General features: G+C 37.5%; 1 long non-coding RNA gene across 1 annotated transcript in view; it reads right to left on the bottom strand.

Annotated features, from left to right (window-relative positions):
* LOC135119209 (uncharacterized) overlaps window positions 1–11,573 on the bottom strand; it is a 49,554-nt gene extending 37,981 nt beyond the window's left edge. The window contains exons 1-2 of the long non-coding RNA XR_010278049.1: window positions 11,327–11,573; window positions 5,804–5,839 (exon numbers count right to left, since the gene is read on the bottom strand). This is a non-coding gene — a long non-coding RNA (uncharacterized LOC135119209). The remainder of the gene's footprint in view (window positions 1–5,803; window positions 5,840–11,326) is intronic.
* Between the last annotated feature and the right edge of the window lie 8,027 nt (window positions 11,574–19,600).

The following is a 19,600-nucleotide window of genomic DNA, read 5'->3' as shown; positions in this document are numbered from 1 at the left end:
CCGGATGCAGCTGAGTACCAGTGTGCTACAAGGAGCGACTGCCTATCTGATCTCCTCAACCCAGTTACCCGTGCAAATCTTGAAAAGACTGGTTGTCTTTTCTAGCTTTTTTGTAAATACAAAGTAGCCTTTATATATACATATATATAGTATAGCCTTCTCCCATATTTGGGTTGTGTATTTAATACTGAAAGATTTTTCGAATCGGTCCAGTAGTAGTTTTACAAACAAGCTCTTCGGCTTTATAATAATAGTATTAACATCTACTAACCCACCAAAAACGATCCTGCTTAAAATTACTTGAAAATGCGAGTAAAACCGCAGGCAAACTCTAGTCAAGAAAACAACATCATCAATATCTGATTGGAAGTCAAAAGATTGACTTTACTTTACTTTTAAAAGTCATCTAATATTTAAACATACAACTCCTGCAAAGTAGGATATTCCAGTAAGAAAGTCAATTCAATTATTCAAACGAAAACTTGGAGATACCTGTAATTTTAAAGTGTGGGGGCCAAAGGCCTGTCGGGGCTGCGGGATTGTTCTTGCTCATTACCGCGGCGCTGGTACATAAAGGGCTTAAGAAGGAACATGGCGGGGTTTAGTCAGTAAGAGTCTGACACTCCCTCGCCGCTGCTAACCCACAGCGGGTGTCATCTGATGATTTCCCATCAAAAAAGTGGGGTTTGTGGCTTAGTTATCAACGATGGATCATAAGGTTAAGCAAGGCTTGATAAACTCGGTGGATGGGTAACCATCTTGTCATGACGAGTTCCTCTGTGTTTCGAGCATGTTAAATTGGTTCTATATCAATAATGATTTTCAATTTCTTAGAGGAAGTAATTTACTTATTATGCAAATATTAATATGTAGTACCCTCCAAAACCATGACAAAACAAGAGAGAAAGGACATATAGTCTACTTTTTACCCGGATTCAGGAAGTCGTGCCATCACATCCCTACTAATATTATAAATGCGAAAGTAACTCTGTCTGTTTGTCTGTAACGCTTTCACGTCTAAACCACTGGACTGATTTTAATAAAATTTGGTACAGATCTAGAGTTGACCTTGAGAAAGAACATAGGATAGTTTTTACGCCGGACTTTTGAAGAATTCTCTTGGAAACGCGATATAACCGAACTCTACGCGGGCAAAGCCGGGGGTGGAAGCTAATACCCATATAATTCATAAAAATCACATGAAAATCCTATAAGCCAATCATTCTAGCGTACCTATAATATTTAGTTTAAGCAAACACAAGTTACATGCCGTCAATCACGTTATGTCACAGTATAATTACACACAGTAGGTGCACTGTGTGCTGTGCATAGGATATGATAACGTAGCGCTCGCGTGAGCGATACCATCGGGTGACATGTTTGTATACTGTGGTTATGAACTTAGGACTGCAAAGAACAATTGAAAAATAAATTAGAGTCGAAAAGTGGAATAATTCAGGCAAAAAAAGTAATTTTAAAGTTTTAAGCCGTCACAGGTGCACTCACTATTCCTTCACTCTCTGCGCGCGATGGGACGACAATCCGACACCACCGGAGAGAGATCACAAGCAGTCGACCGACATTAATGTGCGACACGATGTACGGGTGTATCAATCACCAACTTCCAGACTTCGGGCTGCTTTGTGAAAGTTTCTAAAACCCGCAAAGTGTTTTCGACCTGGAAATCGAACCCGAGACCTCGTGCACAGCAGACGCGCTTGCGATCACTCGACCAACGTGGAAGTCGTAGTAATAGGGTTTGTGTAAATATATAAATAACTATTTAAGTAAATAAAAAAAACCTGCTACTGTAGTCAATGAAAATAGAGACAATTTAATATACTTTGAATAACTAAATAATAGGGTCCCATTTTACCCTTTAAGTACGTAGCCCTAAAAATGTTCCCATGTTCACAGCTTATAAAGTTAACTAAAATCAATATAGTTAATAGTGCAGCGTTGCATGCAAGCAACTGCACATTGAATTATAATCACGTGTTGACACTGTTTTATTCATAATAGCTTCCAACACGACTATGTTATTATTTTCACAATTTATTAATTAGGTCTTGAAGGCCTAGTGGGTAAAGAACCAACCTCTCAAGTATGAGTGTGTTTGGTTAAAGGACAGGCAAGTACCAATGCAGCTTTTCCAAGTTTGTATCTACTATATAAAAGTAACTATATCTTGGACACTTGGTAAATATTTTTCTTCAAAATCGGTTAAGTAAATCTTGCGACTATCAAGGGATAGTCGCTTAACATTGTAAGGACAATGTCACAAAGTTTCCTGTGCTTTTCACAATCATCTCCCAACTATGTAGGTGTCGGCTTCCAGTCTAACCTAATGCAGCTGAGCACCAGTGTGCCACAAGGAGCGACTTACCAGGGCAATCTCTTTATAATATTAGTAAATAAGCTCAGAAGATACAGATTTTCCCAAAAATTACGTCTTAATTAAACGAGTGAAAACCCCAGTGCTAATGATTTTAATTCACATTCACAATTAAACAGTAAAAACAACGGCCTAACCAGGTAGTAGAATATATTATTACTTGTCACGCGAGCTCTACACCTTTATACAATGGTAGGGTTGCCACAAGCTTTTTAACTAATATTTTTCTTATAAAGGAATAAAAAATATATTTATCAGTCTTCTTATACCTATCATGCCGGTTCATATAAATCGTCATATCATGGAATTTATATAAGTCGGCCAAACACATCATCCTCCGAGCCTTTTTCCCAATCATGTCGGGGTCGGCTTCCAGTCTAACCGGATTCAGCTGAGTACCAGTGCTTTACAAGAAGCGACTGCCTATCTGACCTCCTCAACCCAGTAACCCGGGCAACCCGATACCCCTTGGTTAGACTGGTGTCAGACTTACTGGCTTCTGACTACCCGTAACGACTGCTAAAGATGCTCTAATGACAGCTTTATTTAAACGCGAAAGTTAGGTATAATGTGGGTTTTTATCGTGGCCCGGGAAATATTTCCATCGGGACTCGGTTAGAACCGTGTAGAAATATAGTGGCTAGACTATACTCAAACCTTAAAGGCTCCAAAAGTATGTCACAAATTGACAAACTCTTTTCTCTCTTCTAATTAAAACCGCGAAAAAAAGAAAATGTGACCTCTTAATTATATTAGTGGGTATAGATAAAAATAATATTATTTCAATCAGCCCAGTCGTTTCCGAGATATCTTTTTTTTGTGGTGATAACCCTAAGCCACCCTTCTCTTGTTATTCTTAACTTTAATCAACCTAATTGTGTACAGCGCCATCTATATGTTTATTGTTGTAACTAGAAATAGTGCTGCCTTCATTTATTAATCACTTAATATAGCATAAACTTATTATAACTAGACTGGGAATTTTCTACAACAGAATTTACAGTTCCACAAAAAAATAGGACATTTCTGTATATTTTTTTCCTGCAATTTGCACATTGTATATCAATTTATAGGTAAACCATTGTTGAAAGGTTCTTCTAACCTATAGACAGACATGTGTTGCTGGGGAGTTTGTTGCGCCACTTCTTCTTCCCAGCAAAAACACATAGGAAGTGGTGAAGGGCGGGCGTTTTGGGGGCTGTCTTTGTATATTTTTAACGTTCAAAAAGTGTTAATTTAGAGATTGACTCATCTGTCTAGCCTTTTCCCAACTAGGTTTGTTGGGGTTGGCTTCCAGTCTCACCGCATGCAGCTGAGTACCAGTGTACCACAAGGAGCGACTGTCTATCTGACGTCATCTTTTGGGGATACCATGACACTTCTTGGTAAGACGGGTGGTAAAATTTTTTGATTTTGTTATAGTTTTCAGTATTTGTTGTTATAGCGGCAACAGAAATACTGTCTTTATCACGGTGTATGAGTTACAGCCTGGTGACAGACGGACAGCCAAGTCTTAGTAATAGGGTCCCGTTTTTTCCCTTTGCATACATCATCATCATCTTCCGAGCCTTTTCCCAACTATATTGGGGTCGGCTTTCAGTCTAACCGGATTCAGCTGAGTACCAGTGTGCCACAAAGAGCGATTGCCCTATCTGACCTCCTCAATCCATTTACCCGGGCAACCCAGTACCCCTTGGTTAGACTGGTGTCAGACTTATTGGCTTACCTTTGCATACGGAACCATAAAAAAACAAATAAATATTCAATTTGTAACTGGATGAGTAAGCAAGGTAGCATTTCAAAGGTCAAAGAACTAATAATTTCAAAATATCACTGTAGAGGGCGCTAAATGTCAGAATAATAGAAAAGTTTAAAATGTCAAGAAATTATCTATTTGTGAACCTTTCAGTTACTATAGTTATTTAGACCCGAATTAACCAATATTACTCACTGGCTTCCGCTCGCGGCTTCGCCCGCGTAGTGTTCGGTTATATCGCGTTTCCAAGAGAATTCTTCAAAAGTCCGGGATAAAAACTATCCTAAGTTCTTTCTCAAGGTCAACTCTATCTCTGTACCAAATTTTATTAACAGTTCTGTGGTTTAGGCGTGAAAGCGTACCTAACAAACAGAGAGACAGAGCTACTTTCGCATTTATAATATTAGTAGGGATTACGAACATTACAAAGGTATCATATCAGGTAATATCAGGTATTTAACAGGTATCGGACCAATTAAAAACTTTGAATTCGCGATTGACAAAGAAATATATGTATTTATTTAAAAATTATTTAATCAATTGAATCATTATTTAACTAGTAGTTTATTTGTTTAATATGTATTTGTGTAAAAAGTGCTTAGCATCAAACTTGTTTACTGTTAGTTGCCGACTCAAAAGAAGTTCAAAGAACCCTGTTTTAATGGGAAATCATCAGATGACTCCTCCCGCTGTGAGGGAGTGTCAGACTCTTACTGACTAAACCCCGCCATGTTCCTTCTTAAGCCATGTACCAGCGCCGCGGTAATGAGCGCGAACAATCCCGCAGCCCCGACAGTAGTATAAAGAAACCTAAAAAAACGACCAAATGTGAGTCGGACTCGCGCACGAAGGGATCCATACCATTATTTATACAACGGACAAAAAAACACGTTTGTTGTATGGGAGCCCACCAAAATATTTATTTAATTCTCGTTTTCAGTTTGTTATAGCGGCAACAGAAATACATCATCTGTGAAAATTTCAGCTCTCTAACTATCACGGTTTATGAGATACAGCCTGGTGAACAGACGGACGGACAGAAGAACGAAAACAATAGGGTCCCGTTTTACCCTTTGGGTACGGAACCCTAAAAAAGTCTAAATTAAAGTCTAGACTAGTTTTTTAGGGTGGCTAAAGTCAATAACTTTTATAAAAGGGTTGAAAGCAATCAAGAGGGTGCTAGATTTGTTAAAACAAACAAAAGAACGACGGGTGGTCTTAATTTTCAAAAACCTATTCAAATCACAATTGTTTTATTTTGTGGTCGGCTCAATTTTAATTGCCTCTTTGGTCTAGTCGTCGCAACTGCTGTGCACTGGGTCTCGGGTTCGATTGCCGGGTCGAGAAAATGGCTATGCGACTTTTATGTAAATTTCTTAGAAAAAAAAGACTTAAAAAAACACGCTAGTCATGTATTGTCATCGGAACTCAGAACGTGTGCAAAATTTCATCCTAATGGAACACCGGGAAGTAGGGTCAAATTAAGATTCCAAGATTTTCTTACATACATAGTTACAAGTGAAGCTAATAAAAGCGTGTTAAGAAAGTCCAGAGCCTGGAAGTTGGTGATGGATACACCTTGATCTCCTTAGAGAGAATAGCAATGATGATTAAAACTTATTCTAATAATAATTTAAAATAAAAAAACATACCTCTTAATTTCCAATGCAGGAGGCTGCAATGTGTACCTAAAATAAAGAAGATAAATAAATTAATAAATGAAAAATACTGCCATAATAATTAGGAAAATAGCCAGTTTTCCCCCTCCCGCGTCTCAAGGGACGTACTGCGAAAAAAATGTAGCCTAAACTTAACTATAACTTGGTCAAACTTTACGTCTTTACATTTAGTATAGATGTTGCTATATCCAGCAATTAACTCAATTTATTTCTTTATTTAATACTTGTGCACATTCTGTACAAGGGCGGACTTAACACCTTAGGCGTTTTCTACCAGTTTATCAGTTTATCTGGTTACCAGTTTACCTATTTGATTTTTTTTATGCAAACGGCTGAACCGATCTCAATGAAATTTAGCATGAAGGTATAGGTAAAAGTAGAATCGAAATTTATAAAACTCTTTTAAAAAATAAACAAAGTGCTTAAAGAAATAGCACTCTTCAACTGAAAATGTTTTTAACAACAAAAAAATCGAATTAATATTTAAAATTTACCAAACTTACTACCCTTAAAACTTGAAAGCCCACTACCTGATCCTATTATTTTTAAAAGCTATCAATAAACAGACACACCCCATAATAGCATTTTATGGGACCCCCTTACATCATCATCCTCCGAGCCTTTTTCCCAACTATGTTGGGGTCGGCTTCCAGTCTAACCGGGGACTCTAAATGGGAGCCCCTGACATATGGCTAAAAAGATCTTATAGCAAAAATCCTATAGAATTGAATTACTAGACTTTTCAAAACCCCGTACAAAAAAACTTACACGGAAAAACATACTTTAATGCCTAAGACTTAAGAACGAAAATCCTTTGTCGGTATTAGAGGGGGATTCAAAAATTGGGTGCGTCGTCTTGCTACGGGAATATAATCCTTATGGTTATAAGAGTATGGTTGAAAATTGATTGTGTATCGTTGTATGAAATTCAAATGATTTTAAAGTTTGATTTTAGGCAAAGATTTGACGTTTATTGGGTGAAGTTTTTAATAAATAGTGAAGTGCTTTGGATTTGGTTGTTTTTTTACCGACTGCAGTGAAGGGAGGGTTATAATTCTTACTGGTATGGAAGATACTTAGGTACTTATAATATGCTGCGGGTTTGTTCGAAAGAGTTACCGCGGCCCTGGTACATAAAAGGCCTGCGACGGAACACGACGGTGTTTAGTCAGTAAGAGTCTGACACTCCCTCACCGCTGCTAACCCACAGCGGGAGGGGTCATTTGATGATTTTTGACGTCTTAAAAAAAAAGGTACTTATAATATAAATACCTGTTCCACATGATGCAAGTCGCGTGCAGAGGTAACTACTTCCCGCATCAGGATAAAAAGTAACTCCTATCCTAGTAGCATCCTTTCTCAGGCTCTAGACTATCTGTGTACCAAGTCTCTTTTCATTCAGAGAAAGAATTTGCGTTTATCACCGCTTACTCAAGACGTTATATTCATTAGTATCCAATGTACACTTAGAAAGTACAAACAAACATAGAATAGTTACATTACTACTTGCCTGACCCGGCATTGAACCCACACACTCGCACTAAAAACTATAAGAGTGAAGGAATAGTGAGTGCACCTGTGTCCAAGCAAATGTGCGTGCACTATAATATGTCCTGCGCAGCTGACTGATCTCCTTACATGAGAACAGCCGCCGTGGCCAAAATCGACACTAGACACCATTATAATATGTCCTGCGCTCTCTGATCTTTTTTTCAAAAATCCTCAAATGACCCCTCCCGCTGTGGGTTAGCAGCGGTGAGGGAGTGTCAGACTCTTACTGACTAAAAACCGTCGTGTTCTGTCATAGGCCTTTTTATGTGCCAGGGCCGCGGTATCTCTTTCGAACAACCCGCAGCGCGCTCTCTGATCTTAGAACAGTATTGTGCCCGCCACTTTACCACGTGTCTGCTCGAGTAACCACGAGCCACTCAATTTGTAAAGCATCCTAAATACCCCTATATATCTTAGCACCCTTAATCCATAGTAAGGAAACTCATTAATTTATCTCCGACAGGTATTAAAAGACGTTAATGATCATTTGATCTATTTTTGATGACAGACTCAAGGTAGGTAAGTACCTTCCTTTTATAAGACGTTTTTATTTAATATGCATGATTATTTTTTTATATCAATTATTTTATTCACTTTATTAATGAATTGAGTACATAATTTAATTAAAATGTTTTTCGGATTTCGTAACCAAAGGGTAAAACCGGGCTCTATTACTATATTATCTATTTTCACAGATGGTGTGTTTCTGTTGCCGCTATAAAAATGAATACTGAAAAGTAGTAATAAATACATATTTGACGGGGCTCTCACACAAGATATGTTTTTTTCAATTCTATAGAAATTCTACTGAAAGCAAGAAAAACACATGAAAAATATCAATTTCTGCAATTGTATTTCATGTCATTCATGACGTGTTATAACATGCAATTTTAATATTATAATTAACTTAATCCTATCCTCAATGTTTTAGTTTTTGCATGTCTAAGTTAAGGCAGAATGTACAAGGATCGCCAATTGCATTTTTGTAACATCTGTATTTATATTGTAGCAACATTCCATTGCAAATAAACTATTATACTGTTCTATTTAAACAGACACCATTCTCTTAAAAATGCAACTTGTACTGTAATGTAGGTACTTAACACTGTAATTGAAGAGAAAAAATAAAGATTTATTGTTTTATTCTATTCTGTCTGTCGTCATTACTTCTCTATAAAATAAGCATTACTCGATAACACTTGTTATGTAACACTGAAAAATTTTTTCCAACTAGACCAGTAGTTCCTGAAATTATCGCTTTCTAACAAACCAACAAACTCTTCAGCTTTATAATATTAGTATAGATACATATATAAAAGCAAGCTTTTAAGCAAACCCTCTTTGATTTGTAGCTGACTGTCTAAAACCCAATTTGTAGCATAAACTCTATTCCTGTGGGGGTTTGAAAACCTTTTTATATTATTATATTGTAAGTGTGTGGGGATGGTTGAAATAAATAAATAATACTAGCTGTTTGCTATGGTTTTGTGAGCTTTGAGATTTATAGCTTTTTTGAAAACTTTACTTTAAATCAGTTGAGTAGTTAACTGTGAATGGGACAAAAATAGGCTTGGTAAGGCTTCTTGCAAAGGTATAAAATTAATATAGTATTTTTGTTTGATACACGAATTTTAAAAAATACAACACATCGACAAGTCAGGACCTTTTTCATTTGCATAAAAAAAAAACCTTTATACCAGAGATATTGATAATTTCGTTGATACGGTTAAAAGTAGGCTATAATCGGAGCAATATATCCCTAAAGATAAATGTAATTTGATTTGTCCATTTTAACATAAAAACGTAAAAAACTATATAATAGTTTAATAATATTCGGCCAGTGTTTTCACATGCTTCCTACTTCCCGAATCCGGATAACTAAAGCGAAAACCCGACTAAATGGATATTTTTATGTTCTAATTACAAATTAAAGACTTAACTACACCGAGCGAAGCCATGGCATTCAACTTGTATATAAAATACTATAAGACAGTCATTGCCCTACATTGAACAGTGAGTAACCTTCTATCTTTTTCTTGTAGATACTACGTAGTATTATCGTAGGCCTCTCGTAGCATCTACGTAGTATTATCGTAGACCTCTCGTAGCAACTACGTAGTGTTATCGTAGGTCTCTCGTAGCAACTACGTAGTATTTTCGTAGGTATCTCGTAGCAACTACGTAGTGCTATCGTAGGCCTCTCGTAGCGATATGCTACGCTAATCTATCCGCGAGTAACATAGGCTATATTTTATCCCGGTACGGACAGTAGTTCCCACGGGACGCGAGTGAAACCGCGGGAAAACGGTTAATAAAAAAAATACTGTAGGTGAATATAATTATACCATTTATTTATTCACAAACATATTATAATAGTTATTTAATAATTGAATATTACGTTATTATAAACCACAATTATCATGATATTTCCACTTACTTTTTTAGACGTTTTGACACCTAACCTTTGATAACTAAAGGTGAAATTAAATAAAAACTCAAGGTCACCTGAAATAATAATTTTGATAAACATATCACTAAATATATAAAGTCGTGGTAGCCTAGTGGGTAAACAACCAACCTCTCAAGTATGAGTGTGTTCGATTCCAGGTCAGGCAAGTACCAATGCAACTTTTCTAAGTTTGTATGTCTAACCGGATTCAGCTGAGTACCAGTGCTTTACAAGAAGCGACTGCCTATCTGAACTCCTCAACCCAGTTACCCGGGCAACCCGATACCCCTTGGTTAGACTGGAGTCAGACTTACTCATTTAAATATAACTTGAAGCTGAAAAAAGACCTACCTGGAAGTTAGAACCTGAGAAACAAAATAAACAACTTTATACCCGGTTGCAAGAAGTGGTTCAACCAGGACGTGAGCGAAACTGGTAGGAACCAGTTAGTACTCCCTTTTTTTAGGCTGAGGAAAATGCCTGACGCATACACACACCGCCCGGGGAGACGGTTATGTGGGGCTTGCACCCACTAAAAACCTCAGCTTTTGTGCCGTCTTCTGCCTTTTAGAGAGGGGCCACGAGAACCAAAGACGACTTTCGTGACTAGTTAGTACTCCTGCCTTTATATCAATTTTATTTGTGGTCGGCGCAGCATGTTTTCTTCTATCACACTCTGCTATCTGCCGTCATCTCACAATTAACTGGTAGGTATATGAGTATATCATCATCTGCCTAACCTTTTCCCAACTATGTTGGGGTCGGCTTCCAGTCTAACCAGATGCAGCAGTGTCTTAACACTTTTCTTAAAAATATAGCCTTTATACTTGCACAATCACTATGGTTTGCCAGCACAAAATATTGACTCCCCTTTGACCTTTTCAAAAGATCACACAATCAACCACGTACTACTATATTTTACTGAAATATTTTCACTTATAACCTTTCTCAATATCAAGATTTTTGACATTTGCTTACTTCATCACCATCGGCCTTTTTATCGTCCCACTGCTGGTCTGCGGCCTCCTCTCACACGGAGAAGGATTGAGCGTTAATCACCACGCTTGCTCAAGACAGATTTCAGACTTTAAAATCCAGGTTTCCTCAAGATGTTTTCCTTCACCTTTACTCAGTCATTGGTAGACAAAAACGTATATTTGGTACAACCATGAACTCGTACGAATATACTTTCTATACATATGTATGTATTGCTAACAAAATTTGGAGTCTGAAAGCCTTTTTTCTACACAAATTTGCTACTATTGTCTTTATCTATACTTTTAACTGTAATTTTTAAGGTTTTTTGTACTCTATACTAAAGATTTGACGATATACCGTCTGCTATAGCTAAAAACCATGAAAGGAACGAATACACCACACATATTGCAATTGTCCTGTACAAAGATAGAGTATTGACTTAAAATCGACTCCCGAACTCAAAATATACGTCAAAACACAAAAAATAACTACTAAAATGAAAGATTTTGATGACTTACCGCTGTTTTTAGATAGACAACACCCTAGAACGACTGAAAATCCAACGACTGGCTCTGAAATTCAGCCATATTGGTCTCACAGTATTTCTTAACGAAACTCCCAGTTCACACTTTTAGCCACACAAATTATAAACACAATTTGACCGAGACGAAATTTTTGACAAAAAATTAGTTTTTTTATGAAAAATTTTGGGTTTTTTCAATAGGTTTTTGTTAAGGTTTCTTGTGAATGGAAACGCGGGGTCTCCCTAACACCGCTCGGCATACACTGAGGAGGTTCGATATTTTGTGACCAGGAGTCTATAAGTTTGGGGTGCCGTTTTGGATCTGGCTTTCTGGGGTTGCGTTTGTAATGTGTGAATGGTTTTTGTAGTGATTGCTAGTTGAAAATGAGATATTAGATTGTTTTATGAATTATGGAAAGACATATTTAGAGTATTTCTATTGCACAATGTTTTATGAATATCAATAGCGATCCACAGTTGCACAGACAGAGAATTAGTAAGCTGAAAAGTATTTAGGAGGTTGTTTGTACGTGGTTATCTTAAGAAATACGGAACAATTTGAACAATAATTTCAGTGTTAGATAGCCCATTTATCGAGAAATGCTTAAGCTACCTTTAAACCGGGTGCGCTGAGTAGGTCTCAGGGAGTGCGGATAAAATAGGTATCAATAGCTGGCGTAGATAATATGTACATACATATGTCTAGTATTTAGAAACGAAACATACCTTCCTGAAGTATGTTTATCAATATACTATAACAATTCTATATACATAATATCAAAAAGTCTTTTGCTATCACAAAATATTTTTCACATTACCACATCCAATGCCCCAAGCTAAGAAATCACGATCCATGTTAGACAAGGATAGATAGCGTGCGAAAGAGAAAGCATATCGGCGCGAGTACATAAGCACATATATTTATATTTAATATTATAATATTATTGTTTTAATACACTGTTTTTTATATTAATATTACTTTAAAAAGCTATTTTTAATATTTCAGTATATTTTTAGTACCTACAATCTATACTTTAAGGATAAAAAAATATATTTTTGTTTGTGAGGGATATACTCAAAAACTATTACACTGATTTGAAAAATTCTTTCACTGTTGGAAAGCTACACTCTTCCCGAGTAACATAGGCTATATTTTATCCCGGTACGGGCAGTAGTTCCCACGGGACGCGGGTGAAACCGCGGGAAATGACTAGTATATTACATAGTATAGACTTATTTAATCTATTTTTAATTGTCATATTGTAATTAAATATTACTTTGTGACGTAATTTGGGAGTTGTTTGAAAATAATTAAGTTTTGTTTTGTGCTTAAATACAGGGTTTTACAATTCGTTATTGTGTTTTTCATGTATTTACAATTAAATACACTTTTTGTAAGTAAGTATGCTTTTGTAGTAATATATCTGAACAGATTGTATTGAAATTGAGTATGGAGACTGAGATAGATATACCTAGCTAGACAGACCTTTGTATACAATTTTAGTTTAGTTAATAGTTAATGAAATGAAAATGAATGAAAAAGTAATTAATCCATCTTCTAGATAACTCTTAAATAATGGACACGTATTTTCTCATATCTCCCGATTCATTCTGTAGACAGCTACAGGCACATATTTTCTACACTTTTTTTAGCTAAGATAATTTTTTCTCAAAATCCAGTGGTAAATTGACGTAAAACAGTCAAATTTCAGTACTTATATTTCGAAAAAAATGAAAAAAAAATATCTAAGAATGATTTAAAGTTCTGTAAAACTGCCGTCAAATAGTCAGAATGTTACCTAAATAGCACTTACTAAGCATACTTACTTATCCCAGTACTTATATTTTAATAAAATTGATTTAAAAATCAAGATTTTGAAATCCAACTTTTACTGACTACGATATTTTCGTAGGTAACGCTACGCCGTAGCCATTACTACGTCATGCTACGTCGTAGGCGTCGTTGAAACTATAATTTTTGATTGGGTAGTATCTTAAATGTGGATTTGCTTTTGTTTATTTTTTTGTTTTCAAGGGGTCTATCTTCTTCTTCTTCTTCTTAGCGTTTATCCCGTCTTGTGACGGGGTCCGCTTTCCGTATCTTCTTCTTCCACTTCGCTCTATCCTAGACATCTTCCTCTTTGAGTTCGCAGATTTTCATGTCTTTCTTTACGACACTCAACCACCGCAGTTTTGGCCTGCCTCTGCGCCTTTGACCGGGTATATCGAGATTGAGTGTCGCATTGCCGATGTACTCAGGTGGTCTCCTTTTAACATGTCCGTACCATCGCAGCCGTTTTTCTTGTATTTTGTCGGCGACATCGCGTACTCGTTACGGATCTTATCGAGCCTCGTTTCTCCGCACATCCACCGCAACATCTTCATCTCGGCAACTTGGATGGTACTGACATGCTTCTTTGTTACGGCCCACGTCTCGCTTCCATAAATGAGAACTGGTCTTATGACAGACTTGTAAATAATCCCTTTCAGTTTAATGGGCATTCGACTGTCGCAGGTAACTCCTGTAAGCTCGCGCCACTTAAGCCAGGCGGCTGATATTCGGTTCTGAATGTTATTTTCCAGGCTTCCGGATTTGGCAATTATGCTACCCAGGTATTTATACTCTTCGCACTGTTGAACTACTTGTCCATCAACCACTATAGGGTCAGTACGGGGGATAGGCACATTGCACTCCATATACTGGGTCTTCGAAACGCTCAGAACTAGGCCACCTGCCTGCAACTGCCTCTTCCATGCCTCCAGAGCGTCTTCCAGAGCCTCACGAGTCGTTGTACAGATTGCTACATCATCCGCGTATACAAAAGTCCACGATGCTTTCTGTTGAGCGTCCTCGGTGAGCGTGTCCAGCACGAGGCTGAATAAGAATGGGCTCAAAACCGAACCCTGATGAACCCCTTCTGTGACAGGGATGGATTTTGTCACTCCTACATTAGTTCTTATGAACGAAAATTTCAAGGGGTCTATACTTAGGAAATAGTTAAAATATTAATATAGTGCTAATTATGTATGGTTTATATGTGTGAACGCGATAAAGTCAGATACTATTGGACCGTTTTGAAAAATTATTTTAGTGTTTGCTTTCCACCACTGAAATAACTCCATTTATCGACTTTCCTAGTATTTTCAATAACGTTTATGTTTTTCCAGTAATATTTATTTAGATTACATTATGTAGTTAGCGAAGCGCTTCTATTTTTTTTTTCTATAGATTTATTATTATTTTAGTTGTAAGTTTAATTTTATTTTGCTGTACCCTACAAGGTCCCCAATTGTACCTAGCTCTAAGCCAAATTGTAATACCTACTCTATACATTGTGATATGCAAATAAATAATATGAATATGAATAAATGCCTATCATATGAGGGACGAGACAGTGAGAGAGATAGAAGAATAATCAAAAATATTTTCATTTCCAAACATTAAATTATTCTTCAGCAAAAATAACCTAAGTCTTGATGTCGAAAAACACAAGCATCCTCATAACATCCCCTTTATTCAAGTCAAGTCGGTTAAAAACACATACAACGCAGGTACCAACATAGTTATAAAACCAGCCATACGTCAAAAGTGTCCCGTATTCACAATCGGCTAACTAACTCGGCACAGATAAGTAGAACTAGAAGTTACGACTCTATGCTACTAACAAATGGTGAAAATTTGTGTACAGCGGTGGTGTGGTTTTGATACTAGATATATTTAATTGCTGGGACAAAGGAAAAGTGTGTAAGTTGCGTCTGCCCGTGGCAACGTACTTTTTAAACTGATTCAACAGAGGCCGACAGTAGCTTCTTGGAAGAATAAAATTATGAAAAAAGCTACCTTCTCTAAAAGTTAAAATGTCAAAAGCCTTTACCTCCAACCATGTTGGGGTCGACTTCCAGTCTAACCGGATTCAGCTGAGTACCAGCGCTTTACAAGAAGCGACTGCCTATCTGACCTCCTCAACCCAGTTAACCGGGCAACCCGATACCCCATGGTTAGACTGGTGTCAAACTTACTGGCTTCTGACTACCCATAGCGGCTGCCAACGATGTTCAATGACAGCCGGGACCTACAGTTTAACGTGCCATTCGAAACTCAGTCATTGGTGTCTAAGATATACTTAGATAAACTTAGAAAAGTTGCGTTGGTACTTACCTGACCTGGAATCGAACCCGCGCCCTCATAGTTGAGAGGTTGGTCATTTACCCACTAGGCCACCACTACTTATTCAACAAGATAATACTTTATTTTTACTCGTGGTAGCCTAGTAGTAGGGTAAAAAGCTAACCTCTCAAGAATGAGTGTGGGTTCGATTCTTCAAGCAAGTACCAATGCATCTTTTCTAAGTTTGTATGCACTTTCTAAGTATATCTTGGACAGTAATGACGGTTTTTCGGATGACACGTTAAACTGTAGGTCCCGGCTGTCATTAAACATCTTTGGCAGTCGTTACAGGTAGTCAGAAGCCAGGACGTAAAAACCAGTCTTGCCAAGGGGTATTGGGTTGCCTGGGTAACTGGGTTGAGGAGATCAGATAGGCAGTCGCTTCTTGTAAAGCGCTGATTCTCAGCTGCATCTAGTAAGACTGGAAGCCTTTTAGATCTTTTACCGCCTTTTTAATAAACATAGAGTAGACTCATCCCAAGTTTGTCATCCCAACCTAAAAGTATTTTTTGTTAGCCTATGCTGTCCCACTGCTGGGCAAAGGCGTCCCCCATAGCCTTCCACTTTTCTCTATCCATCGCCGTTACCTAAAATATTACTAAAAATATATTTTTTTTCTAGAAAAATAAAAAAAATATCATCATCATCATCTCAGCCATAGGAAGTCCACTGCTGAACATAGGCCTCCCCCTTAGATCTCCACAGATACCTGTTGGAGGCGAAAAGTGCATTGCATATTGCTCGCAGAGCAGATGGCCGATGGGGTCGAAAAGTGCTGGAGTGGAGACCACGGACTAGCAAGCGCAGCGTATTACGTCCACCAACAAGGTGGACAGACGACCTTAAAAATATACTCGAGAAAAAATGTTTAACTGACCTTTTTTAAAGTCATATCTACAAAACAAAATGCCTATTATACCAACAAGGTATAGGTACATACATATAGCTACCCCCTGACATCACGTAATCATATTACACAGATTACAACGCAATCTCTGGCGGGACTCATTTGTGGGCGACTGTACGTTTAACTGTACAGTTGAGCACACAAGTGGTGTAGTTAAAAAAGTCATAAAAAAAATTGGTTGCCTGTAAAGTCGGTATACGGGCGATAGTTTTACGTGACAACGACTTTGAGTCTCTCTCGCTCTTAGGCGGGCTAACTGTGCTCGAGTGGAAGAGACGCGTGCCTTTCACTTTTTATGTCTGTCTCTCTCGCTCTTAGGCGGGCTAACCATGCCCCAGTGGAAGGGACGCGTGCCTCTCACTCGCTCTCATTGTGAACGCATAACGTGAGCGGAGCGTAACGCAGTTTCTTGAAGTGTCACCCGGCAAACCAATTTATAAGACGTTGTCACGTCAAAAGTGTTTCAGGCTGCCTGCCCACGTCTGATAATCTGGTTCTTCTAACCTACAGACAGACATGTGTTGCTGGGGAGTTTGTTGCGCCACTTCTTCTTCCCAGCAATAACTCATAGGAAGTGGTGAAGGGTGGGCGTTTTGGGGGCTGTCTTTTGTTTTTGCAGTCGAAACGTGCTGATTTATCAGCCTAATTTTAAAATGACCGTTTTTGAATTTGAGTATTCAGTGACAGACAATTCGAAATACATTTTTCACGATTTTTATGACGTCCCGAGCTAACTCCGCTATCTATTAAGCCTAAATCGAAATAAGTAAGTTTCAGCTTACAATATTACAAAAAAAACAGGACAATTATGTATTTTTTACATAACAGCTGTATTGCTAGATAAAAATTCACACCCAAATACATCTTATTAATAATAGTTTTCAGCAATAAATCAATTAAAGAAAACATTAATTAAATGAATTAGGTCATCCCAATTTAAAAAAAAAATCATTTTTTATTAGTTACACTCAAATATAGGAATGTTCTTCCTTTTTAAAAGTTGGTTAAAAACATAGATTTTTTATTGCACACAAAACAACGCATTATGTAGACGAGTATACTTGCACCCCTGTATACAAGGGTGCGAAGGACAGCCCCCTTTATTTTTAATTGAGTGACAGAGTACAGGCACGGACTGCGAGAGATTATAATTATGAGTAATACTAGCTTGTGTCTGTGGTTTTACTCGAGTTCTGTGGAAACTGCTGCCGGTACCGGGATAAAACATAGCCTATGTTACTCGGGAAGAGTGTAGCGCCCCAACAGTGAAAGAATTTTTCAAATCAGTTAAATGGTTTTGGAGCCTATTCGATGATGAATTCACTGTTGCTTTTTAATTCGCGATAAATCAAAAATCGATGTACCTAATGATTTAAAAATTATGTTAATTGACTCTATTATAAGAGGTCATTTTACCCCCTTTCGGCATAACGGGTAACACATTGTAGATATAAGAAATAACACTTCCGTATTTTCGTTTCGTTTCGGATAAACTAGGACCCGGTCTATCAAAATAAAATAGTTCATACGAGTACTCTATAGTCCATATGTATGATGCCAAATCAATTGGTTGCTCGGCGGATAGAAAAAGGTGTAATATATTGAATACAAATCACATATGAATATTTAAGTCCCTTTTGAAGGCAGGTAGGTTAGGTATCTAGCTATATTTTGGCTATTGCAATTGGTTCAATGTAAGACTGTTTTCACCAAAACATATTAAACAAAAAACTACTGCTTGATGATTCAATTTATTAAGCTACTGTTTTTATTGTATTTACTCTGACATTCAGCTGCATTATTATTTTTAAACTCGGCTTTTAATTTAAAGTCATGTCAAGATTTACCTTTACCTTTAGTTAAGTCGCTACAAAATCTATTTTTGTTTCAATAATTATTTACGGTCAACAGCAGATAACCAAGACTCCGACTTATAAAGCCCACGTCCCGAGGCACGTCCCGAGTAGATAGTCTGACATGCTTTAGTTGGTAGTTACGTGGTGTTGAAGTATTTTTTTTTGCTTTTTATAGGGTTTAGCATTTTAACATTTTAGACACTAGGTACACCCACGAACATTTACCTAAATAAAACTGCTTTAACGGATTTTATCGCGTTTATATTAATAGGTACCTATTATTTATCCCGGCGTTTCGGATCTTTCATAGAAACTATTATGGACTTAGTCTAATTCGACATAGTACCTACTTAGAATTATTATTTCCTTAACTATAACTTAACTATACCTATAACACAGTACAAAACAACTACTAATCCTTACATACTACACAGTAAGTGGCCCTTACTGTGGTGGTTTATAGTTTTTAGTAATTAAGTTGCTATTTCATTTTATGTGCCAATCAAATAATTTTTCTTTCTTCCTTTTTAAGTTTTAAATACATCCCTGGCAGTTTTTTTTATTATAATTCCATGAAACGGGCTGGCTAAACCAATTAAGGGTACATGTAGGCCATTTTATCTCGACGAAACAAACTCATACAATGATTATTCAGAAATAATTAGCATTCTGCTCGGGTTAATATTTTCTATGTCGACATGAAATCAGTGTTTAAATTCATTTAAGGTTGACGTTTAACATTTATTTGTCTATTGAACATTAGGTATAGGCAGTCGTTACTGGTCGTCAGAAGCCAACAAGTCTGTCTGACAAACAGTCTTACTAGGGGCATCGGGTTGCCCTGGTAACTGGGTTGAGGAGGTCAGATAGGCAGACGCTCCTTGTGGCACACTGGTACTCAGCTGAATCAGGTTAGACTGGAAGCCGACCCCAACATAGTTGGGAAAAGCCTCGGAGGATGATGAGATATGAATTAAGATGGGATTTAGAACAATAGGGTAAGAGCTCGTGGCTAAGTAACAGCCGCGTGTCGATCATAAGGTTAAGCAACGCTTGGTGCCATCACTGCGTGGATGGGTGACCGTCTTTGTCATGATAAGTTCTTCCGTGTTACGGAAGCCATGTTAAATTAGTGGGTAACTGCTGTCCTTTGTATATAGTTACCGGCACGAATCTTGAGCTCTGACCTACATCTGCGCAGAAGTGATTTATTAGCAAAGAACCAATCCCGAGTGACGGCTATGACGCGATGCGCTGCGGGCCAATCACCGCTTTAGCCCCCGCGCCTCACAAATACCACAAAAGGGACCCAATAAATTACTTCTGCGCAGGTGAAGG

This window comes from Helicoverpa armigera, chromosome 31 (assembly GCF_030705265.1).
Source record: "Helicoverpa armigera isolate CAAS_96S chromosome 31, ASM3070526v1, whole genome shotgun sequence".
NCBI lineage: Eukaryota > Metazoa > Arthropoda > Insecta > Lepidoptera > Noctuidae > Helicoverpa > Helicoverpa armigera.
Note: the sequence above shows the minus strand (reverse complement) of the source record. Positions and strands in the feature narration are given on the sequence as shown.